At 43.5% G+C, this 25,598-nt stretch overlaps 1 long non-coding RNA gene across 1 annotated transcript; it reads right to left on the bottom strand.

The window, feature by feature from the left end:
* Positions 1-9,930: 9,930 nt before the first annotated feature.
* On the bottom strand, positions 9,931-12,054 carry LOC137538761 (uncharacterized). The gene is made up of 2 exons (XR_011024883.1): positions 11,995-12,054; positions 9,931-10,347 (listed from the first exon to the last, which is right to left on the bottom strand). It is a non-coding gene; the product is annotated as an uncharacterized lncRNA (long non-coding RNA).
* Between the last annotated feature and the right edge of the window lie 13,544 nt (positions 12,055-25,598).

The following is a 25,598-nucleotide window of genomic DNA, read 5'->3' as shown; positions in this document are numbered from 1 at the left end:
AGCAAGGAAAACCATTACGTAGAAGTTGGCTATCTAGCCTAGGCCTGGAACCCACTAGGAACGCTTTTCTGAGCGCTTTGTGATTTGAAAAGCTCTCACTAATGTAATGCTATGGATTTTATTTAAAAAAAAAAAATCACCCATAGCATTGCATTAGCAGGAGCTTTTTGCAAATCACTAGCGCTTAGAAAAGGCTGCTAGTGGGTTTGAGCCCTGAGGCCTTGTTCCCATGGCATTCCGCTCATGTGGCCGTTCGTTGGTCAGGTTTTTTATTTTCAATTTCTGTACGTTGAACTTTTTGTTACCTGCTTTTCTAAGCGCTTTTGCGTTTTTTCACTTCCTGACAAGAACTCTTGGATCAGAAAGATATTTTGTGAGTTTTCCTATACCTTGCCTCAAAAATGGCCCATGCACCGCTTTTCTGAGCGGATCGGAAACAAACCGCTCAGATGTGAACTTTCTCATAGAGAATCATTGCACAAGCACTTTCAGGGAGATTTTGAAAATCGCCAGTGCTTAAAAAATGTCACAAATGCCCCTAGTGTGAACGAGCCCTAACAGTCAGTTGCAGGGATTTAAAAAGCTTCCATAGCCATTAAAACATTGGCTGCCTAATCGAAAAAATGTCTCACATTGCCCGTCAGGGCCTAACCAATATATACAAATAAATGGTCTTATAAACCTCTTATCCTGTGTAAAATGAGCCTTAAAGAGAACCCAAGGTGGGTTTTAAAGGGAACCAGAGATGAACGTTTCACACAAAATAAACATCAGTCGATGGCTTGTAAAGAATAAATGCTCTACCTGATAATTTTGCCTCTCTGGTGTGCCTTTTTTAGTGTTTTTTTTTATCCATTATTGCTCCAGGAAAAATCAAATATGGCCACCGGCTCATATCCCTTCTGCTTTCGGGTTATGAGTTCTGGATGTGCTGTCTAGGCTATTTGAGACTAGGCTGCTATCTAGGCTATATGAGAAATGCTGCTGCAGTCTTTCATCTGTGTGTTTCATTTTGGTATGATGTGCAACTGACTGTAGGAAGTGTCTCTCATAGGAATGAAACTGCAGTCATCATCAGTATCTATGCAGACAGTGCACTCAGAGCACACAGATCATATTGCATATTGCTCTGAAAACTTGTCTTTTTCAGAGCTTCTCTCTCTCAGCAGGAGCAGCCCCTCCCATGTCATCACAGCTCTCAGTATGCAAAGCAGGAAATCTGAGCCAGGAGGTGGCAGGCTTGGGCTTGAAAATACTCCACAAAGACTCAGCTATAATGATTCCAGGTCAAACCTAGAGTGAACCAGTCAGTGATTCTTATCACAGCTGCTAATAGACTAAGCAGATAAGAATGAAACTAAAAGCAGGGTAGGTGTTTACTGTCATGTTCCCACTGATAAATGTAATAAAATACATGAGGGTGCTTCGTCTCTGGTTCTCTTTAAAAATCCTAATTACACACAGAGGATGGGTCTGCATATAATGCCCAGCCTCTGTTGCTATATCGTTCTCCCCCAGAGCCCCCCTGCGCTCTACTGGCCCCCATAAATCAAATCGCTGTGCTAGCAACACACAGCGTGTCAATAGCCGCCTGTTTACATGGCCACTGTCACTCTCTGCTACTCCTTCGCCAACTCTGTCACCGTTCCCCACCTGCGACCCTACCCTCCAATCAGCGGGGAGCGGTGATATGGAGGAGGCGGGGGAGCAGCGAGAGTGACAGTAGGCATGTAAACTGGCTATCGACACACTGCGAGTCGCTAGAACAGCAATTTGATTTATGGGGGCGCACGCACACACACACACACCACACACCACACACCACACACCACACACCACACACCACACACCACACACCACACACCACACACCACACACCACACACCACACACCACACACCACACACCACACACACACCTCGACTGATCTCAGACAAACTATCTAGTCACAATCATGCACATGTATCCAGATTCAGAGCATAAATATAATTGTCTATAACCTATATATATGTGGGTACACTCAGCTCAATCCCCCTGAGGGGTTAGAGGAGGAGGATTCTGAATTACTAAAAAAAAATCACTGAACATCCTATTTTATCAGCATTCTATGCATTACTGAAAATACCCAAGAACAAGTTTGATCCACCAGGCAGAGCAATAGTGTCGTGGAGAGATAATTTGATGGATTTATTGAGCCAATACATGGATTCATTTCAGAGACCTTTTGTAGAAGCACTTCCCTCGTATCTAAAAGATACAAAAGATGTCCTACGCAGGCTACAGGACTTGCATATCTCTGACACTACTCTTTTGGCAAGCCTGGATGTCGAGTCATTATATAGTAACATCCGTCATGACCTCGGCATCCAGGCAGTCGAATACTTCCTCCGATCACAAGGTACACACTTGGAAAAGTGCACACCCAAGATCCTTAAAGGAGTTCTGTGTACTGCTTAAATAAATTAAAAAAAGCCACTTACCTGGGGCTTCTCAGCCCCCTGCAGCTGAAATGTCCCGCACCATCCTCCTCTGATCCTTCGTTTCCCGCCGCCAGTCCCGGTCTAATCGGCCATCTGATTAGACTGCGGCTGTGGCCACGTGCGTGCTCGCTCCTGCGAGCTTCATCAGGAGCTTACTGCACAGGGGCAGTACAAGAAAACTATGTACTGCACCCACGCAGTAAGCTCCCGATGACGTGCGTGGGAGCAAGCATTATTCCTCTTGTTAGACGAATATTACAACGGAACTGGCGGCAGGCATCAGAGCATCAGAGGACGGCGCAGGACATTTTGGCTGCAGTGGGCCGATAGAAGCCCCTGGTAAGTGGTGTTTTTTGCAGAACCCCTTTAAAAGCAGGGATACCGGTGGGGCAGTTTCTCAGAGCAAGGAGAAACTGCTCAACTGAGGATCTATTCGAAGAGGAAAGTACACTCCTCAGACAGACATCTTAATCAGAGAGGCTTCCTTGAAAGCACTATCACAAAAGCATATAATAGAGCTAAAAATAGCCAACGGGCTGATACCCTGGTACCAAAACGTCCACCACCCCAGACCAATCCACAGCAACCGAGATTGATCATCGAACCAATCCCATCAGATATTTAGTATCCTTGAACAATATTGGCCCATCTTGCATCAGGATAAGGACCTGGCTAAATATTTATCAACCAAACCAGCAGTAACATAACGACGTACTGAGAACGTAAGAGAAATCTTGGTACATAGCACATACACACAAAAAAGAGGAAAGTACATGTTTGACATGGCTACCACCCAAACCGAACAGGTCGTTTAAATGTGGCCACTATAAGGCCTATCCCTACATGCCTAAAAAAGTTTTGTTTCGAAGTCAAATAACAGAAATTGTAATAAAATTTTTATTTATTTTTTTCCAATTCAATTTTTTATTGAAAAGATTTAGCAGGTTTTAACATTTTGACAGAATTATAACAGCAATGAGCAGTTGAACATTTCTATACAGTTTAGTTTTGACAGTAATGGAGGACTTATACATATTCATGTGACCATAACAGGCTTTAATTACTGATTGCACTTCACTTCTAGGCACAAATATTTACCGATGCAGGTGCTTGCAGGCATACTCCCTCTAGTAGCCGTTTAGTAATGGGGAGATACAAAGGTATAGTAAGTAGTTAATTGCAGATGTTATTAATCGGGTAACTTCCAGCAGCACGAATTATACTGGTGAAAATCTAGATGGGAGATTGGTCTAGGCCCCCAGTGGGGCAAAAGTGGCGGAAGTTCTTAGGATGAGGATTAGAGGATTACAATGTAGACTCATTTTGATTGAGGACAGATCTGCAGGGGCCTTGGCCAACTACCTGCAGAGTGTCATGTATAGTATGACCTGAGGTAATCCGATAATCCCTGGGTGTTAGACGAGTGTCTAATTGGTTTTGACAGGTTGATGGGCGTTATTAATGAGTATCTTCTCATACACTTGGTACCATCTGAGAGTGCGCCTGCTTGACCTGTGTTGCCTGGAGGTCACAACAGCTATTTGTCTATAGAAACTATTTAATAGTGCAAAGGTATGCTTAGTAACATCTATTAGTAGTCGTACAGTATTATACGCTGCATTTGTTTAGTAGAAGCAGCATGAGATGTAGACAAAAACAAATAAGATAAAGGAGAAAGAAAGGAAACAGAGCTAAAAGGATAATGCGATAATGGATAAAATAACTAAGTATACCCTAATTGGGGATAGATATCGGAGGGAAGTTTAGGCAACTTTTAAGGCAAAGGATTCGGTGTCTCATTATGTGGAATTGGCATCAGACGGTATGATGGCGATTAACCTCCTTGCCGGTTTTCCCGACCTGAGCTCGGGGTAGAAAAAAGCAGCTGCTATCGGTGATCCCGAGCTCAGGTCGGGGTAGGCATTGCAGAGCTTTACCTTTTAGTTGTGGAGTCCCGCGCGCGATCTCGCTGCGCAGCGGGACTCCAGCCTCTCTCCCCGGCAGTGTGGGGTCTTTCCCTGGCCGCCGGGATCCCCCATGTCCCCGCTATTCTTCCGGGGACCCGGCAGCCAGTTGGAGCAGCGCAGCCGTGGTGGTGGCAGCAGAGCGGTGGTGGCAGCGTGACGTCATCGGGGGCGGGGCTAACATTGAAAACGAGCTTCTCTATATTAGAGAAATATAGAGAAGTTCGTTTATATGTATATTAGCGCCATCTTGTGGGCATAGAGAAAACTGCAGCCCAGGAGCCCAGGAAGGTAATTTTTTTTATTATTTTGCTGCAGATCTCCCTGCCAGAATGATTTTTCGCAGGTTTTAGGGTCTGAAAGAGTGAAAAAAAAATTGCACCGCTTTTAGACCCTAAAATCCGGAAAGAATCAGACCGCCAAGGAGGTTAATATATAAGTAGGTGGGACTATTATTGCATTAAGTACCATGCATGGGAGTTTGTAGGTGGATACGACCTTCTGTGTTTCCATTATGTGGTAAGGGTAAGCCCATACCTGTTTTGAGCTAGAAGAGCGAGCAATTGAAGTGATTGACAGATGTTTTCTGAGTTTTGAATGTGTTTTTCCAATTTTAAATTGCTGCAGGTAATGGATAGAATCTGTGGGAAGGGGGGCAGTGAAGTTTGATCCCAGTTCTGGAGTATAGACGATAAAATCATGTTTTAATTGCAACACTCGTGGCCTGGTGTATGTTGCTAGATGTTGTTGTGACCTCTTGTAAGTTGGGAAGACTATTCGAGCCCTTGAAGATCGTGTCTTAGAACACGTGGGGGACATCAAGCATAAGAGCACAAAAGCATCAAGCATAAAAGTGATACCCCAGTGGCAAGACACATGAACCCAAAACACTGTTCAAACCCATTTCCATCTCCTTTTGGGATTTGCAACAGTGGAAAAATGGGGTAAGAGGTGGGGATCTTGATGAAAAGCTGTTGCAGCTCGAGGCAGCTTGGATATTCAGAATGGATACACTGGCACCGAGAGGACTAAAAGTGGACCCAAATTAAAAATACAAGATTTCAGAAAAAAAATCTGTTTACTAAATTATAATAATAAATAGCAGCCTTTTTTTCAGCTGCATGATGATGAATATAAAATATTTTACATTTATTGGAGGAACCCCTCCCTCCCTTCCTTCCTTTCATATTGCCGGGACAGAATCCGGCAAACTGATGGAGTAGGTGGTTTCTGGCAAAGGAGGAATTGCTAATGGCTGCCACCTGTATAACCCTAGTTATGAAAAAAGGGTGAAAAGCATACACTGAGATGCTCATGGGCTTGAAGGAGTGTTTATTTATTTTTGTATGTGTCAGAGTGGTGCAACTAAATATTTTGAATTAAAAAAAAGTTTAGTTTGGGTCCGCTTTAATGAAGATTTCTAGGTGAACAGTTTATTGCGATAACTAAGCTCTGCGGATGCATTTATTGCTGTATTCACTCTTTGGAATTGGTAAGTATTGATTTGTAGTACATTAAATTTATCTGGTCCGCCACTCACCACTCTACTCCCTCCCTCTACCTCCTGCGCCCGCTGCCTCCCTCATATAGGGGTCATGTTTCCTGATGGTGTATTTCATTTCAGATTCACTGTTTATGGGCAAATCCGCTGTAGTTATATTTTGCCCACTGGGAAAAATTACCCAAAACTATGGCCTAGGATACCATTGTTATGCAGATGACACACAACTGTATCTGTCCTTCAAGCCTGGCACCCAAGACCCATCAGCACCCATAAATGCGTGTCTAGTGGATTTACAAAAGCTGTTGTCAAGTCTTCCTTCTTCCATCTAAGAAATATAGCGAGAATCAAACACCTTATCCCGGCTGAAGACTTACCTGCCCTGGTTCAGGGATTTGTCTCCTCCCGCCTAGACTACTGCAACGCCCTGTTCATCGGATCTACAGATAAGGTTCTGCGCCCCTTACAGCTAGTACAGAATGCTGCAGCCAGACTCCTAGCCAATGCCCCCCCACAGCTCACACATCACCCCAGTACTGCAAATTCTTTATTGGTTGCCATTTAAAATGGAGAATCCATTTTAAAATCTGCCTGCTGACATTCAAGGCTCTAAACCACATGGGACCCAAATACATAGTGGATCTATTGGAACTTTATGCCCCTCCACGCACCCTCCGCTCTGCCAACAAGATGAAGCTGGTTATTCCCAGGACACACTTAACATTTGGTGCTCGGGCCTTTTCCTATGTAGCCCCTACTCTATGGAACTCACTTCCACAATCAGTACGAGACGAGGCTCCTTCTCTGGACAGCTTTAAAAAAGGCTAAAAACTCACCTTTTCCTGAGCCTTTGAGACTGCACAATGCAGGGTCACAGCGCTTTGAGTTCTCAGGGAGAAAAGAGTTATAAACCTATTGTTATAACCTTGCAGCCAGAATTTCTGTTACATTTGTATGACCACCAGACCACGGGCCTGATTCACAAAGCGGTGATAACTCAGTTATCACGCCTAAAAGACTTTAGGCGTGATAACCTTTGCACTAGCAAAGTTATCACCGCTTTGTGCTCTAACTCGCGCGAAGCTCCCGCGCACAAAGTTTTGCGCGCGTACGCGTAAAGTCCCATAGGGCTTAATGGGCACTTTGCGCGAAGAACGATGTGCTGCGCGCGTAGCGCACCGCGCTATGCGCGCAAAACCTTGCGTGCGGGAGTTCGCGCCAATTCCTTCATATCACGCCTAAACTAAGTTTAGGAGTAATAAAGGGCTTTTCACAGGCGTGCAAAGTGTTTTTGCACCGCTTTGTGAATCAGGCCCCACAATTTTATGCATTAGCAGATATATGAGGCACATTTGATTGCTCCAGTCAGGGGCATAACAATAGACCTTGCAAGGGATGCAGCTGCAGGGGGAACCAGAAGCCACAGGGGGCCCCGTCTTGACAGGCTGACAACTAAGGGCACTGAGAGAAAAAACTTTCTGCTCTCTGCACAATTGTTCTAATGACTGCATCTGCTCAGCCACTGATAGGAAATCATATATATAGTTTTGCAGGAAAACATTTTTATATTTGTTTTGGTGGAAGGGGGCCCCATCCAAAGTTTTGCAGGGGGGGCCCAGTGATTTCTAGTTACGCCCCTGGCTCCAGTGTAATATCTAATATTTGGTGGTCAGTATGAATGTGTGCATGCAACTTAACCAGCTTGGTGGTAATGACGAGTTCAGCTTGTCCATTACCGCCAGAGAGCGCCGCTCAGGCCCCACTGGGCCAATTTTTAATATTTTTTTTTAAAACGCGCAGCTAGCACTTTGCTAGCTGCATGTGGGGAACGATCGCCGCCGATGCACTGCTACCCGCCGCGTAACAGCTCCCCCTGCTGAGACCCCTGCGCAGCCTGGCCAATCAGTGCCAGGCAGCGCTGAGGGGTGGATCGGGACTCCCTGTGATGTCACGATGTCGATGACATCACTCCGTTCATCGCCATGGCGACGGGGGAAGCCCCAAAAGAAATCCCGGTCAGAACGGGATTTCTTTACGGGCATATGCGCCGGCGGCGATCGGAGGGGTGGGAGGGACGCCGCAGGGAGGGGGCCATCATGTAGCTAGCGCTAGGCTAGCTACATGATTTTAAAAAAATATTCTAAAAGAACCTGCTGCGCAGCCACCCTGGCAGATTTCATAGAACGCCAGGGTGGTTTAAAGGGGAACTCAAGTAAGAGGTATACGGAGACTGCCATATTTATTTCCTTTTAATCAATACCAGTTGCCTGGCAGCCCTGCTGGGTCTATTCCTCTGTAGTAGTATCTGAATAACACCAGAAACAAGCATAAAGCTAGTCTTGTCAGATCTGACTAAAGTCTGAAACACCTGATCTGCTGCATGCTTGTTCAGGGGCTATGGCTAATGGTATTAGAGGCAGAGGATCAGCGGGGCTGCCAGGCAACTGGTCTTGCTTAAGAGGAAATAAACATGGTAGCCTCCATATACCTCTCTCTTCATTTTCCCTTTAATACAAAGCAGCGGTCTGAGATAGCGAATAAAATTACTGTGAACACCACTCTCCCTGCTGGTAATTAAGAGCTCAGTTGCTACAATTGAAAGATGTGTGATTTTTACGCATCCATGCAGCAGCAGTGCATATATTCACTTTAGCACTCTCCCGGTTAGCAAACAACAACCCAGTTGCCTTAGTTACAATAATGGAAGTGACATCACAGGAAGTGACATGCTGACTGAGAGTGAGGGCTGGAATGCACACTGAGTTGTGGCATGCAGATAAGGCATGCAGAACTCAGAGCTTGTGTAACTGGATACTGTGGATATACCTACATGGAGGTAACATGGATTGGGTATTTTAGGAGGGTGTGCCTCACTGAGAGGGTGGGCGTATACTATTCATCCTGGATCCTATTTAAAGCTTGCCAGATGGCTACCCCTTTAGCTCTGATTCGGGCTGTTGCTGGGGGAAACTTTGTTGCGGGGTGGGGGATTTGCTTTGTATGTTGTGCACTATATTCTCCTGCTGACACCCCTTTTAAGGGGTGAAACAATTGTTGAGTTGCACCGATTTATGTTTATGCACTCTATTGTATGATCTATCTCTTCTGTGAAGGTACACATACCTATACATTTGACCCCTATGGGGTTACTATGGTGAATAACCCAGAGATCACTCTGATAGGCAGACCCCTCAATGGAAATTGAGCTGAGTGCACCCACATGTTTTAGACATAATTATATTTATACTCCTGAATCTGGATACATGGGCTTGATTGTGACTAGATAGTTTGAGTCTCTGAGATCAGTTGAGATAGCTACAATCCACTGTATGCTTACTTGGGGGGAGAAAGTGGGATCAGCAAAGACCCTCGATCTGATCCAGACACCTATCACTGACTGGCAAACAAGTCCTATGTGGTGTCGCAACCAGTCCAGAAACTTTTTTCACCTGTGTTTTTACTATAGTAGCATATATGAAGGTTCATTTTACACAGGATAAGCGGTTAATAAGACCATTTATTTGTATATATTGGTTAGGCCTTGACTGGCAATGTCAGACATGTATTATTGCCAGTACTACTATTCGGCAGTGTGGCAAATCATCGAAAAAAATGGTCAATGAGACGGGAATACAAAGTTTGTGCAAATCTTACTTAAAAAAAAAAGTGAAAAAAAAATTCCACAATTAGATCAGCACTGGCAAGATTTATTATTAGTTGCAGCTGCTGCATATGGTTGGCCTATTTTCTAAACTGCCTGATTTAGCATAATATTAGCATCTCATTGACCATCTCTAGTCAATACAGGCAAACTGCCATATCCGGTCTGTAAATACCTGGACTCTGTTGGATCACAAATACTAGTTTTTAGTAAAAAAACAAGTTTTATTTAGAAACCTGAATATATAAATAAAAACAAGGCCATCAAGTGAAATATAAAATATGTACACTTTAACATCCTATAGACATTCAAGACAAAACAATGGCATGGGGGGGATAGGTAACAGACAGAGTGTACTTTATTATCCCTCCACTACTACATTCTGTCCAACCTGGGCACTTGTATCTTCTGAAATGTCTTTTCCATCCTCCTGCTTAGTCATGTATGGTTTTTGTCTCCAGAACCCCCATTCAGTCTATTATGGTAGAGGTAAATCTCCTGAACTTCCTTCTGCCTATGCATGTTGTTGTGCAAGCAGATATCCAGAACTCTTATATCCCTCTATCTTTTCTGTACGGTGGTGAATTATTGCCCGAGCCTTCATCTGACTGTAGAGTTGTGATGTATCTGCAGAGCAATCATATCCCATCTTGTCTGTAAAATGGAGAGTTTTCTCCAGAGCTCTTATATCCTTCATCTTTTCTATATTCTCCTGGTTTGTTAGCAGACATCACTATTTCTCCTGGATGATAAAACACACACAATATTATGTGGTAAATTCATGCAGTTCTAACAAGTGATAAACAACAAATACACTTATTGATAGTTTAAATTCTAACTTGCAACATTTACAATGCACACCTTTTGGTGAACAGAACAAAAAAAAATTGCATCTTGGATAGAGCATAACCTTCGAGCGCTATTAGGCCTTGTTCACAGTGCTCAGCTGTGTTGCAGAATAAGGGCTGGAACCCACTAGACCGCTTTTTTAAGTGTTCAGGAATAACTTTAATTCGCTAGCGACTTCCCTAAACACTCTGCCAAAGTAAATGTAACAAATTTTAAAGTAGTGGTTGCGATTTAGCAAAATCGCAATCGCAGGACATGCAGCATTTTGGGAGCGTTTGCGCTTTAAAGTACTGGCAAATCGCTCATGAATCTCTACACAGTGATTTGTGTGTAATAAACTACTGAAAACTGTAAAAAAAAATATATTTTGAAAGGACCAATCAGGATTAAAATTCGCTATCACAATCGCTGGCAAAAAGCTTACACTTGTTAAAATCGCTACCAAAATTGCCGGAAAATGAAATCGCTTACAAAACACTAAGAACGCTAGCGATTGTGACTTGTAGTGGGTTCCAGGCTTAATTCTGCGTGTCAGCTCTCTGCCCATACAATTCTGATTCCAAGGTACAGTTTATTCTAATCTAAATTAACCTTAAAAGACAACTGTAACAAGAGGGACATGGAGGCATATATATCTAGATCTTTCCCTTTTAATCAATACTATTTGCCTGGCTGCAGTATTGCCTGATTCACATCAGAAACAAGCATGTGGCTAATCTTGTCAGATCTGACAATGTCAAACACCTGATCTGCTGCATGCTTGTTCAGGGGCTGTGGCTAAAAGTATTAGAGGCAGAGGATCAACATGATTGCCAGGTAACTGGTATTGTTGAATAGGAAAGAAATATAGCAGCCTCCATATCCATTTCATTACTGTTGTCCTTTAATCTCCCTGGCGGCAAGTCCGTGCTCAGCACGGGCTATGCCGCGCAGGGGGATTTCTCAGGCCCTGCTGGGCCGATATTTTTTTTTTTTTCTTTATAATTTTTTTTTTTTTTTTTTATAATTTTTTTTTTTTTTTTTTTTTTTTGCAGCATGCAGCTAGCACTTTGCTAGCTGCGTGTGCCCTCTGATCGCCACCGATTACCCACCGCTCGCTTCGCCATGACGCCCCCCCAGACCCCATGCGCTGCCTGGCCAATCAGTGCCAGTCAGCGCTGAGGGGTAGTGCGGGACTCCCAATGACGTCACGACGTCATGCCGCCCGTCGCCATGGCGACGGGGGAAGCCCTCCGGGAGATCCCGTTCTTTGAACTGGGGGGATGCCGCTGAGCAGCGGCTATCATGTAGTGAGACTTTGTCTCGCTACATGGAAAAAAATTTTTAAAAAGACTTTGCTGCCCCCTGGCGGATTTTTAATAAACCGCCAGTAGGGTTAATCGCCAGCACTTAAAACAAAAAAAAAATGCTCATAGTGTGAACAAGCCAAGAAGTCCCTGCGGTGTAGTGTTGCTCATATTCTCTGCCCACCCACCCCAGAGGCAGCTGCCCCTATAGATACTTTCTGGCACTAGGAATAGAAGAAACATTGTAACTTTACCTGAAAAAGTGTTATCGCAGTTGTCTTCATCACAGAGTATTGGATTGGCTTTTGACACTGTAAGAAAATAAAGATCATCAGTTGTCTGTTGCAGTCAGACAGGTCTTTCAAAATTTAAAAAAGCTCAAAGTTAACTGAATGATACAGAACTATGCATGAAATTGTGGTTAAATAAGTGATTACAGAACTAAATGATTATTAATCTATTTAGATGCAATTATGCTTTTAGGCCTCTTTCACAGTGCAACGTTAAGGTCGCACGTTAGAAAATGTTTTAACATGGACTAACGCGCAGCAATACTAAGTCTGTGCAACATTCACGGTGCACACGTTGCATTTGTGTGTAACATGTAGCATTATTAGAAAGTGCTGCATGCTGTTCATTATACAAGTTAAAGCGGACCCAAACCAAACATTTTTTTTAATTCAAAATATTTAGTTGCACCACTCTGACACATACAAAGATAAATAAACACTTCTTCAAGCCTATGAGCATTTCAGTGCATGCTTTTCACCCTTCTCTTTTCATAACTAGGGTTATACAGGTGGCAGCCATTAGCAATTCCTCCTTTGCTGGACACCATGTACTCCACCAGTTTGCTGGATTATTTGCCGCCAATATGAAAGGAAGGGAGGGGTTTCTCCAATAAATGTAAAATATTTTATATTTGTCATCATGCAGCTGAAAAAGGCTGCTATTATTATTTAGAAAATAGATTTTATTTCTGAAATCTTGTATCTTTAGTTTGAGTCCACTTTAACTGCGTTGGACTGTTTGCACATGCTCAGTAATGACCTGGAAGCATACTTTTCATTGCCTGTATGCCTACTGTATGCGACGATAACAGGGCATAGAGTTGCGTTGTGACATGTTTGGGACGTTGCGTTTAGTTTGTATTGCAACCTTAACATTGCATCAAAACGCAACGTCCCACTGTGAAAGTAGCCTTACTCCAGGATTCCTTAAGTTTTGGTGGAAAATTCAGTTAAAAAGGTCACTCCAGAAGTCATCACCATAGCAGTAAAGAGGCTATCTTCTTGCCCTCTAGGGGATGGTCAATGAGAGGCAAATAATTTCAAGTTGATGCAGGATTATGCAAATTTTGTATGGAAATTGATGCAGCTTGAAAATGGACGATTTGAATTTTACCTCAGCAGGATTTGATTAGCGCATTTTCAAGCTGCATAAATATTTGCATACAAATTTTACATAATGCTGCATCAACTAGAAATTATTTGCATCTTATTGCCCATCTACCACACAAACTGAGGCCTCTTTTTTCCACAGACGGTTGATAGGCAGTGAAATCCCTCTTAGGGCTCGTTTCCACTATTGCGGTGCAGAATCGCCTGGATTCCACCGCTGTTGAAATTGCATGAAATAGCATGCGGACGCAAATTTTTGCGCGTTTTTTTTGCTGCGAATTCGCATAGGTGAGGGTATATGCGAATTTAACCATGTCACTGCCTGTTTGAAGTTACATTGGTACCTATGCGAATTCGCATGAAAATTCGCATACCATAGCCGCATGCGAATTTCCTAATAAATACATTAGCGGCGATTCACATGCATTCCACTCGCAGGCGAATTCGTTGGCTCTTTTGTGCGTTTTTTTTACCGCTGAAAAAAACGCACCTCAACGCTACAGTGGAAACAGGCCCATCCACTTGCATTACATGTGCGAATCCGCATGCGTTGGACGCATGCAGATTCGCGATAGTGGAAATGAGCCCTCAAACTCAACTGCTTGCTGCTGCCTGGTAACTGCTTGCTGAGTACATTGTTCAACTGTCTGTGGAGAAGCGGACTTATGCATGTGGCTACTCAGTGCCGAGTACCTAGCCAGCTTCTCTGTACTTCTGGGTTTAAAATCCATTGTAACCTTGTTGCAGTATGTCAGTATAGACATTGCCCCGGATTATCTTTTATTTGTGAAAACAAAATATTAGGCAGTGCTCAACAATTAAGAGGGGTATAGATGAAAAACTGGCATACATAACAGAACATGCTAAGGATCCGCATGCACCTATGCAGTGGCATGACCACATGGAAAGTAGGCCTTGCATTAGCTGCGAATGCGGAGCTTGGAGTAAAAGGTGCCCATCCTGTTAGTCGGATTTTGCCTCTAATGTCTCTCCAGTAGCCAACTTTGTCTGCAGGGAAGCATTGGCAACACATTTATATTTAGAGCATGTTTGTCCTCTTCTGGCTACCTTCCTCTCCTCATGACCACACACTCATCCTACTACTAATGCTGCCTTCACATCAGTGCCATCCTGGCATCATGACAAGACTGTGGTCCGGAGGAGAGGGTGAGTGAGACACAGGAGGGGAGGGCTGCTGCTCTGTATGCCATGAATAAACTGGTGCCACCATGTCAGTGTTTCCATGAGCTAACTCTGCATCTGGTAAGACATTGATGAAAGGCACTAATGGATGGCAGGGCTAGTGCTTACATAGAGGCAAAGGGGGCAATTTTTAGGGGCCCCCTAAGATGTCTCCCCCATTTAACTATGCTTCCCAGGGCCCCTTCAATGCCTTTGGCATAGTAACCTCCACTTGTCTCAGCAAGCCTGCTTCTCTGTCAGTCTGTGGCTCTGTGCACTCTCCAACTTCATCCTTGCAGGGGCCCCTCTCCTCCCTGACCCGGTGCATGTTATTACATAGTTACATGCCGCTGGGTCACAGAAGTGGTGCCCATGCAATGTGGCAGGGACTGCATAGAGCCATGGACTGACCGAGAGTGCCCGCAGGGACAGGTGAGACGCGACTCTGCCAGCGGCATTGCAGGGGCTCTGCAGAGCACAGGGGTGATCTAGGTTGGTGGTGGCAGCAACTGGCTCAGGGGCCCTGGGGGGAAATTTTGCTGAAACAAAGGGCCCCTAATGGAGTTTTTTTTGGTCGGAGTGGGTTGATTTTTCCCAATGGCCCTATTGTTACTAGAACGAGCCATGATGGAGGGGCATGGCATTACTGGGAGAGAGGGCACGTGGCACAGCAGCAGGGTGAATATGGCTATACTAGTGAGAGAGGGACTAACCTGGTTCAGCTGGAGGCAACCATGGTTATCCACTTCAGCCCTTAGTGTATTTTCCCCTTATGGACTTGAGCAATTTTCACATTTTAGCACTCCTCCCATTCATTTGCCAATAACTTTACCACTACTTATCACAACAAAATGAATCTTTTTTCCGCCACCAACTAGGCTTTCTTTGGGGTGTACCTTTTTTTGCTAAGAATTATAGTTTCTAAATGCATTTTAACACGAAATATTGAGAGAGAAAAAAAATGTTCTCAGTTTTCAGCCATTATAGTTTTAAAATAATACATGCTACCATAATTAACACCCACATTTTATTTGCCCATTTGTCCTGGTTATTACACCATTTAAATTGTCACTATCACAATGTATGGCGCCAATATTTTATTTGGAAATAAAGGTGCATTTTTTCAGTTTTGCATACATAGCTATTTACAGGCCCATAATTCAAAAAATAACAGTAATATACCCTCCTGACATACATATTAAAAAAAGTTTAGTCCCTAAGGTAACTATTTACGCCTGGAGTCGGGCACTACTGCGCTGGCCGGGCTGCACACATCCTACAGTGCATGTCCATGGCCGGGAGCGCTCTGCGCATGCGTATGACATCACTAGGCCATGCGCATGACATATACAAAGTTCTCCTGGCCATGGGCACGCACAGCCTGTCCTGCACAGTAGTGCCCGCCTCCGGTGACCTGGAAGAGGCTGCTGGAGGAGCATTTAGGTAGATAGTGGAGGCAAAAAGAACGGGGGAGTGGTAGGCATCAGGTCACAGTATTTGCTTACTCCCCTCTTTCTCTAGCTTATTTTGGCTCTGGTATACTTTAAGAAATGCCAGTTATCCTTCTGATCCTCTTTCTCTAAGGGCTCATTTCCACAGGCAATTAAACTGTGTTTATGAAAAGATAGGTCCTTAACAATCCCCAATGCCCGAGCAATATTGATCAGCTGCTCTACATACATAATAGTTGCGCCACATGCTTGTTCCAGGTGTGTGTGTGATTCAGACACTACTGGTGAATGAAAGGTAAGCAGGACTCTAGTCAGCTGATATTGTTTGAAATGAAATAAATATGGCAAACTCAATATCCATCTCACTTCAGGTGTCTTTTAACTATTAACATGAGGCTGTGCGCCCAATTGCAATTATAAATGACAATCGTTCAAAATTTTGCTAGCACTTCGTACAGTGATTTCGGTACTTTTTTAGAAGCGATTTTTTAAAGTGTTTAATATGAAGACTTACCTGACTTGTAAGACACATGAAGTAAGTAGCACAGGCAGATGAGGAGGATGGCGTTAAAACAAAACAAAAGTTAAACTTTTATAATCTTTCCTGATTGACTTTGTGAGGATGACCTACAGACAGGAGGTTTCTATTTTCAGTGGGATTGGGTGACCATTTTCATTCTGTAGAGTAAGGGCCCATTCACATTTGCAGTTGCTTTGTGCTAGCATTTTGCGCAGGTGGTTTTTCTGCCATTAACACAGAAAAATCACTGGACAAATATGCGTTCATTGAGCAAATGCGATCAGTGCTTGTGGCAAAATGCTGCAGGTAACACGTTTTGCAATTGCCGCTAATCGAGAATCACCAGCGATCGCCAAAGTGAGATCACTACCATAGAGTTAATAATTGCGCTAGCACTTTAAGCGCCAGCGCTTCGGCGATTAGCAGGAATCACCCACTAATCACTCGTGCGAAACGGGCCCTCGACAGTAGTTGAGTATTTTCAGGGGGAGCACTACACTACCTGGCTGCTATTTTTGTCTTGCTGATGGGCTGGCAATTTCTTGCTGAAATTATGCTTTTGGCCTGGTTCACACTGGCAATAAAAAAAGTGTAGTTGCAGATCATAACTGAGAGGATCGTAACGGATGCTAATGCATCCAATGTTAACCTATGGCTCCATTTACATAGGTCTGTTCAAGTGGATCTATTCCGCACACTCTGCTGAACGCACCGCAAGTTTGGTGCTGCAGCGAATTTTCCGGACAGCAGAACAGAAACTGACATTGAAGCACTGCATGGGAGGCAATAAGAAGTGGATCCACACTGGCTAAGAAATGGACCGTTCTGGGGGAGGGGGGAAGGTATGGGGAAACTGAACTGAACCAACTGAATGGGAAAGGAAGGAAAACGGATCTGTTCAAATGGAAATCTGATCCGTTTTCACTGATCCATTTAGCAGATAAGTCTCAGTGGGAACTGGTGCCCCTAAAGGGAACCTGAACTGAGGATATGTTGGCTACCATATTTCCATTTTACATAAAACCAGTTGCCTGGAAGTCCTTTGGCTGCAGCAGTGCTTGACTCACACACCTGAAGCAAGCATGCAGATAATCTAGTCAGGTTTCAGTCAGAAAGATCTGATCTGCATGCTTGTCCAGGGTCTATGGCTAAGAGTATTAATGCTCGTACACACGTGCAATTCTTCCACCCAACTATCGTTCTAACTTGGTCTGTTGGTCGTGTTTACACGTGGCAAATGACTAGATGAGCGACTGATAACAGGCGGTTTGTCTGATCCAACCGGCGGATCAACTCACATGACTTTTGGCCTGATATTGTTCAGTTGGCCACATGTGTACAGGTCGTTTGAATGTGGCCATATAGTGCAGTCCGTCATTCTGCTTGAGCGCAGAATGCAAATTATTTGGTCTTTTAGTTGGTTGCTGTACGGAAAATATAAGAAGTGCAGTTGCTTGGTCCTGCGGTCGGTCATGTCATTGGGCTTGTTGTGCGCTTTGTTAGACATGTATACAAGCCTTTAGAGAGGCTCAGCAGGACAGCCAGGCAATCCGCATTGTTTAAAAGAATTTAAATATGTCAGCCTCTATATCCCTCTCTAATGGAGGCATCATGCAAAACTTGGTAGGCCACCCAACCCCCCCAAACCTTTGTGGGCTAAAAGAAATAAATATGGTTCCTTCTGTGCACTTCTGAACTCCCTCCCTCTGCTAGAAATCAAATGATTCCCTAATCGATTTTTGCCAAAATTTAAATTCGGTTGATTGAGCTGGACAGAAGCTATTGCTTGATTGACGGTGGGTCAGGATCACGTTGCTATCTGTGTTTTATTTTGCAGATACCTTCTGGTCATTTTGGTGTTAGGTTTTTTTTCTTAGTGGTTGACACTTGGCTGTCCCCGAGCCAGCATTTGGGGCTGTGGGGTGGTCCTAGAGCTTTGTGTCCTTGGTTTTGTTTAGGTAACATCTGGGCACATTATCCATGGTGATCTCTATTTGTTGTTTTATGTTAATTTTAATAAAAGGGCTTCTATAGTATATAAAATCAAGCTTAGCAATCTGTGTCCTTATTTTAATGAGTAAGTGGGTTGTGCGGAATGCTGCCCAACTATTAGGCAATACCCCATAAAGATCCCTCTCTGATCTGATAATGACCTGAGAAGGATCTGGACCCACTAGGATGGTTTTGGCAACATTTTGTGATCAATCACTGGCGATTCCCCGAAACAGTTTGCCAATAAAAGTGAGTGGTGGGGAACCCACTAGTGCGATTGCAAATAAGGGTAATTGCAATCGCAGAACATGCAGCATTTTTAATGCGTTTGTGCTGAATGCTATGTATAGTAGCGCTGGAAAATTGATGTTAAAAGCAATTTTGCAGTGATTAGAGGGCGACCGACTGAATATTTAAATAGTTATTTATACTTACCAGATGTGCGCATCCTTAGCCCCGCCCTCTAGCGAAGAGGTCACAGGCGCTTCGTCTAGAGTCCTAGAGAAGCACCTATGACCTCTTATTTTAGTGGGTGGGGCTAAAAACGGGAGCCAGACATCTGGTAACAGTTTATTAAAAAAAAAAAAAAGCTTTGGAATTGCTAATGGGAAGCGCTGTACAGTTTACTGTACATCGCTTATAATCGCCAGGAAACGCAATCGCACAAGGAATGTCTGCACACAGCGCTGCAGCAATTCCTAGTTGGTTCCAGACTGGCGTTAGCCATTCTGACCAGTATTTGGCTACCTTAATAGTGTATGGCCACTTTACCCACTCCAAGTCACCCTACTCATCATCTTCCAACTCACTCACTTCCTGCAGCTTCACACGTGCTAGGGCTATACTCAGACTTGTGTAATACAATGCAGTACATGTTGTTCCACATTGCCACATCGAAGGGCTGGTGCACACCAAGCGTTTTTGGTAGCTTTTTCAAAACCGCTGCTGCCTGTGAAAACACTTGGCTAATGTATCTCAATGGGATGGTGCACACCAGCGGTTTGAGGTTTTTAGCAAATTGCAAACGTGGCTCCTGCAGCACTTTTGCGGTTTGCAGATGCGTTTCTGCCTCAATGTAAAGTATAGGAAAACCTCAAACCGCTCTGAAATACACTAGATCAGAGCGGTATTTAGGCGTTTGTCACAGAAGCTGTTCGGTAACAATTTACTATAACAATATATGTAATCTGCTGCACAAAAATGCTCGTAAAAACGCTAGGCATGTTTAGAAAATCTCTAAACATGCCTAGAATCGCTCTGAAAATCTGCTGCAAAAACCTCTAGCGTTTTGCAGAACTGCTAGCAAAAATTGTGATCGCGATTTCCCAGTGTGGAGAACTGCCCATACATCAATGTATGGGCAGAATGACCAAAAGACAGATCTCTTTCTGATTGGAGAGAGATCTGTTACCTGCCCATACACCACAGGCAGATTCCCGATCGATTTCAGCATGACATCTCTTGGGAATCGACCTTGTGATGCTGCCTCGCCAACTCCTGGTGCTGTCCCACCTAGTGTAAACTGTCCACCACTGGCTCCCTTATCACCGGTGTAATGTGAGCACGTGTGTCACATCACATTCCCACGTATACGCCAGCAACCATGCCATGGGAGGAAGAGTGCGGAAACACTGACAGGTAAAGGCACATTTTACACTGCGGGCAAAATTCTGGGGGGGGGGGGGGGTTTGGTTGCCTTCATTGCTCATCCTGATATCGCATACCATTACCACCGCACACCCAGTTGAGCATGTTGGCCCTATATCTTGCAGCATGTCCAATCGATACATGCAACCAATTTAAGCTAAAACTGCAAGTGTGACCTGGAGCCGTATGTTTGTGCGTAATGATATACAAATTTGCCAATTGTTGGTTTTATTCACTGGAACCTGCTGAAAGTATGCAAAACAAATCTGTCTTCAGAGCAGTATAATGTTATCTCTGCCATTACTTACTAGCAGACCCTGAGGAGATCTGTTTACAAGATACAGGACTGATACCTCCACTGATCAGAGCAAGAATGAAACATGGGCAAATTTATCAAAGCTAATACTACTGTTTTTTTCTTCCTAAAGCCTTGTACACAGTATGAGGAATTTCACCAGGCAGGGTGACATTGCAGAGATAACACTGCAGGCTAGTAATGTGTTCTATTGCTATAGGGGGAAACGGCGATGTAATGCTACAGGTGGGGGGAGTTGAGAGAGCAGTGTTCTCGTTCAGCCAAATCTATCTGCCCGGAAGATTGGTGCCTAATGCTGGGCATACACGGGTCGATCCGGCGGCCAATTAGCTGCCGGAACGACTCCCGCCACGTCTCCGCTCATCGATTCCCTGCCATTGTCCGCCGGCGCTTCCTTATCAGCCGCTTGATTCCCTGCCATTGTCCGCCAGCGGGGATCGAGCAGAATCATCGGACCTGCTGAATGTTATCAGCTGGCCGCATCAGCTGCTCGATACACGGTACAGAAACGTACCATGTATCCCCAGCATGAGACATGAGGAGCTGCTCTACATACACAAGACCCTCCACAGAGTCAGCAATTATTGGTGGCCTCAGCTGAGCTTCCTCTAGTGTGTGAATGAAGCTTAATTCCTACCTATCTGATCACAATTGGAAGAAAGTAGTGATCTGCATGCGTTTTGAGAGCAGAGGCGTCACTAGGGTTGGTGTCACCCCCTCTTACTGTTGGTGTCACCTCTCACTGCCATATTAATTATCGTTTAACGGGCGCCCAACAGGAAATGAGGGCGCCCGTATTAATGTACATTTTATACAAACATACATAATTTAGGTTTTACAACTTTGCCAGCGATCACTATCGTTTACATAATGCAAATTTTAATTCATTGATTTTTACCTGAATCTTTAACGTTTACATCACACTTTCTTAATAAATTGTTGTTTTCCATTATGAACAGGAAAAAAGGGCGCCCATGTTAATATTTTCAAAATACATTATAACTACCGGTAATTTGTTTTCTAATTTTGCTGGTGATTTCTGTGCCAATCATACAAATAATATATAGGTTTAACCTGATTCTTCATTTCACGTTTACATAAACATTGTTAAATCATTATTTTACATATATAATTCCGACATGCAATAAATTATAAAATACATGTTTTTCTATCAGCATTCTGTAAAACATTATCATGCACAAATCAAACAGTACAACCACAAAATCATAACATTTAGTTTTACAAACTAAATTCGTACAAAACACTATTATCCATCTGATGCACTGCAAACTAAAATGTTATATAGAATTTTTACACATATTAATCATAAAACACTTCATATGATTTAGTGAGCAATACATAAATCTTCTTATGACTATTCTTTTATGTCCTTGGAACTAGACACTATATTTAGACGTAGTGTGAAGGCCTCTGATTTAGGCCTTGTGTGGAACACACTTCGCCTTCACTTTTTCCTTGGAACCTTTCTGTAGGGTGTTGGTACTTATTACTTTTTACTATATTATATTGTTTTTAATTGAAATTTCTTTGATTTCTTCTTGTAGAAAGTGCTTGCACAGTGGCCTGATGAAGGGCATTATATGCCCGAAACGAACGCGTCGTTGCCAATTGATTTTTTGTTGAAAGCCTTTTTGTATCAATTATCGAAATTCCTGTGATTATTCATGCAAATAAAGAGCATCCTGCAGAAACCTCCTTTTTTAGAAATGTATACTTGTGTCAAAGGTTTTTGATATTTTTGTACCATAAGATCTTCAAGACTTTGTGCTTCATGTTCATATTATAGTCCTTTCTACAAACGCAGTGATTTTGTTTTTGAAGTGAAGTGGATCACATCAAAAAGGACCTAAGGGTTTTTTAGTCTTTTTTCCTAGACACACAAAAAAGGATTTCTTTCCCAATTATAATATTACAAGAAACGCAGGGCAAGATAGCCCTTAAAGAGAGAGTAAAGCGACAGAGTGTATGTGTGTCCACCAATCTAGTCGCCACCCCGCGACGATGAACACACAACCATGAAGATCAGGTGAGAAGGCAATCGCAAGAGATGGCAATTGCTAACAGCGACACAAGACCGAATAAGCACAGATGAGGAATGTATGTATGTCCACCAATCTAGCCGCCAACCTGCGACGGACACACAACAGAGGAAACCAAGTGAGAACGCAAACGCAATCGCAAGAGAAGCGAATGAGAATGAGCACAGGGACAGAATGTATGTATGTATGTATGTGCACCAATCTAGTCGCCAACCCGCGACGGTGCACACACAACAGCAGAAACAAAGTTGGAACGCAATCGCGAGAGAGGCGATTGCCAGAGGTGACACAAGGCTTAAGCAAGACAGGGCACGAGTAGCAAAGGCACAGCAAATCATACAATGAGAAGATAAGGAAAATAACAAACGCTAATTAAACGCGAACACCGCACTCATTCGCAACAGCGAACGAGTTTACAGCGCAATCTCCGCACGTTAAGCGCAACAGACAAGCACGCCTAACTAACCCCCGCCACACAAACACGAAACGAACGCGAGCGCTTGCTTAACGGTTACCTCACCGAGCCTACAGCAAGCATTCGTATCAGACAAGACAGACGGACGGGAAACAGGATAGGAAAGATCCACTGCTCTTTCCGCCAGAGCGAGTGCGATCCAAGTTCAGGGACAGGATAACAGATCAGAAGGATCCACAACCGCTACCGCTAGGAGCTAGTGCGATCCAAGCAAGGCAGGCAGATGAGATAGCCGGTAGCAACCGCTGCCCCAGCTATACTCCAAGAAAGCAGATCAGAAGGATCCACAGCCGCTACCACTAGAGGCTGGTGCGATCCAAGAAGACAGATGAAACAGAAGGGGCTACCAGTAGCCACTGCTGCACTGGTTAGCACCCACATACAGGACGATTTCCTATCGACCACCGTTGGCGACAGGACAATCACAGCAGAGAGGTAACATAGACAACTTATTTACCACAGAGCGAAAAAGTTTGAAAACAGGACCTCAGCAGGATTCCAAAAATGCAAAAATTCTTTATTGTGGACCTATTCACAGTAATCAACAAACAATTAAAATCACTTAAAAAATTGTAACATAGACAAAACAGATAAGCAGGCTAACTGCACTAGATGAGCTGCCTAGTGCAGTCCCCAGAATTACTCTAAGATACCTATAACAATCCAACAGGGAAGGCTGACACTCCAGGAGTGTAATTAAACAAACCGTTATGACCAGCAAAGCCTTCTGGTCAGCATAAGGCTTTTAAAATGCCAGCCCTTAAAGGAGACAGCTGGGCAATGTGCATGTATGCAAATCCCTCAGCAAAGAAACTCTGAAAGTTGCAAGATGAAGCCAGGTCTCTTTTTTTTTTTTCCAGAGACCTGCATCTCTCAGACATAAGTAATGGTCAAACAGCTGTCTACCTGTGCAGCCAGCTAAGCGGATCATTACAGAAAACCATTACGTAGAAGTTGGCTATCTAGCCTAGGCCTGGAACCCACTAGGAACGCTTTTCTGAGCACTTTGTGATTTGAAAAGCTCTCGCTAATGTAATGCTATGGATTTTATTTAAAAAAAAATCACCCATAGCATTGCATTAGCAAGAGCTTTTTGCAAATCACTAGCGCTTAGAAAAGGCTGCTAGTGGGTTTGAGCCCCGAGGCCTTGTTCACATTGCATTCCGCTCATGTGGCCGTTCGTTGGTCAGGTTTTTTATTTTCAATTTCTGTACGTTGAACTTTTTGTTACCTGCTTTTCTAAGCGCTTTTGCGTTTTTTCACTTCCTGACGTGAACTCTTTGATCAGAAAAAGCAATTTTGTGAGTTTTTCCTATACCTTCCATTGAGGCCTCAAAAATGGCTCATGCACCGATTTTTTTTTTTTTTTTTTTTTTTTTTTTTTTTTTTTTCTGAGCGCATCGGAAACCGCTCAGATGTGAACTTTCTCATAGAGAATCATTGCACAAGCACTTTCAGGGAGATTTTGAAAATCGCCAGCGCTTAAAAAATGTCACAAATGCCCCTAGTGTGAACGAGCCCTAACAGTCAGTTGCAGGAATTTAAAAAGCTTCCATAGCCATTAAAACATTGGCTGCCTAATCGAAAAAATGTCTCACATTACCCGTCAGGGCCTAACCAATATATACAAATAAATGGTCTCATAAACCTCTTATCCTGTGTAAAATGAGCCTTAAAGAGAACCCGAGGTGGTTTTTTTTTTTAAAGGAACCAGAGATGAACGCTTGACACAAAATAAACCATCAGTCGATAGCTTGTAAAGAATAAATGCTCTACCTGATAATTTTGCCGCTCTGGTGTGCCTTTTTTAGTGTTTTTTTTATCAATTATTGCTCTAGGAAAACAAATATGGCCGTCGGCTCATATCCCTTCTGCGTCCGGGTTATGAGTTGTTTTGGATGTGCTGTCTAGGCTATATGAGACTAGGCTGCTATCTAGGCTATATATGAGAGGCTGCTGCAGCCTTTCATCTGTTTCAATTTGGTATGATGTGCAGCTGCCTGTATAAAGTGTCTCTCATAGGAATGAAACTGCAGTCATCAGTATTTATGTAGACAGAGTGCACACAGATCATATTGCTCTGAAAACTTGTCTGTTTCAGAGCTTCTCAGCAGGAGCAGCCCCTCCCATGTCATCAGCTCTCAGTATGCAAAGCAGAAAATCTGAGCCAGGAGGTGGCAGGCTTGGGCTTGAAAAGACTCCACAGAAGAGTGACTCAGCTATGATTACAGGTCAAACCTAGACTGAGCCAGTCGGTGATTCTTATCACAGCTGCTAAGACTAATTAAGCAGATTAGAATGAAACTAAAATCAGGGTAGGTGTTTACTGTCATATTCCCACTGATAAATGTAATAAAATACATGAGGGTGCTTCGTCTCTGGTTCTCTTTAAAGCAGTAGGATCAGCCATACTATGCCAGGGAAAAAAAACACATAAGTAGATAAATGCTTGATCTACTTACATAACACATGTATTGTACTGTCCACGTTTTGATTTCAGTGAATATTTATATAGTAAATTACGAGAATTCTGTTCCTGGTGGGGGCCATGTCTTTTGCCCACAGTTAAGGCCAACTCGTGATGTAATTTCTGCCCTTTACTTTTTTTTCTTGTCTCCTCCAATCGCTGAGTCGCCTCAGCCTTGCTTGTAAACGCAAGTAAGTAGGGGATTAGGTTTCAGATAAGACGCTGGCAGGGAAATAAAGGGAAGAGGAGGAATATATTATAGATAAAAAGAACCCCCAGCATGCAATTCTTTGGCACGACTACTAAAGGGCCAGTGTTCCTTAAGTATGTGATAACTCCAAATCATAA

Source organism: Hyperolius riggenbachi, chromosome 11, assembly GCF_040937935.1.
Source record: "Hyperolius riggenbachi isolate aHypRig1 chromosome 11, aHypRig1.pri, whole genome shotgun sequence".
NCBI classification, from domain to species: Eukaryota; Metazoa; Chordata; class Amphibia; order Anura; family Hyperoliidae; genus Hyperolius; species Hyperolius riggenbachi.
This window is presented reverse-complemented; position numbering and strand designations above follow the sequence as displayed.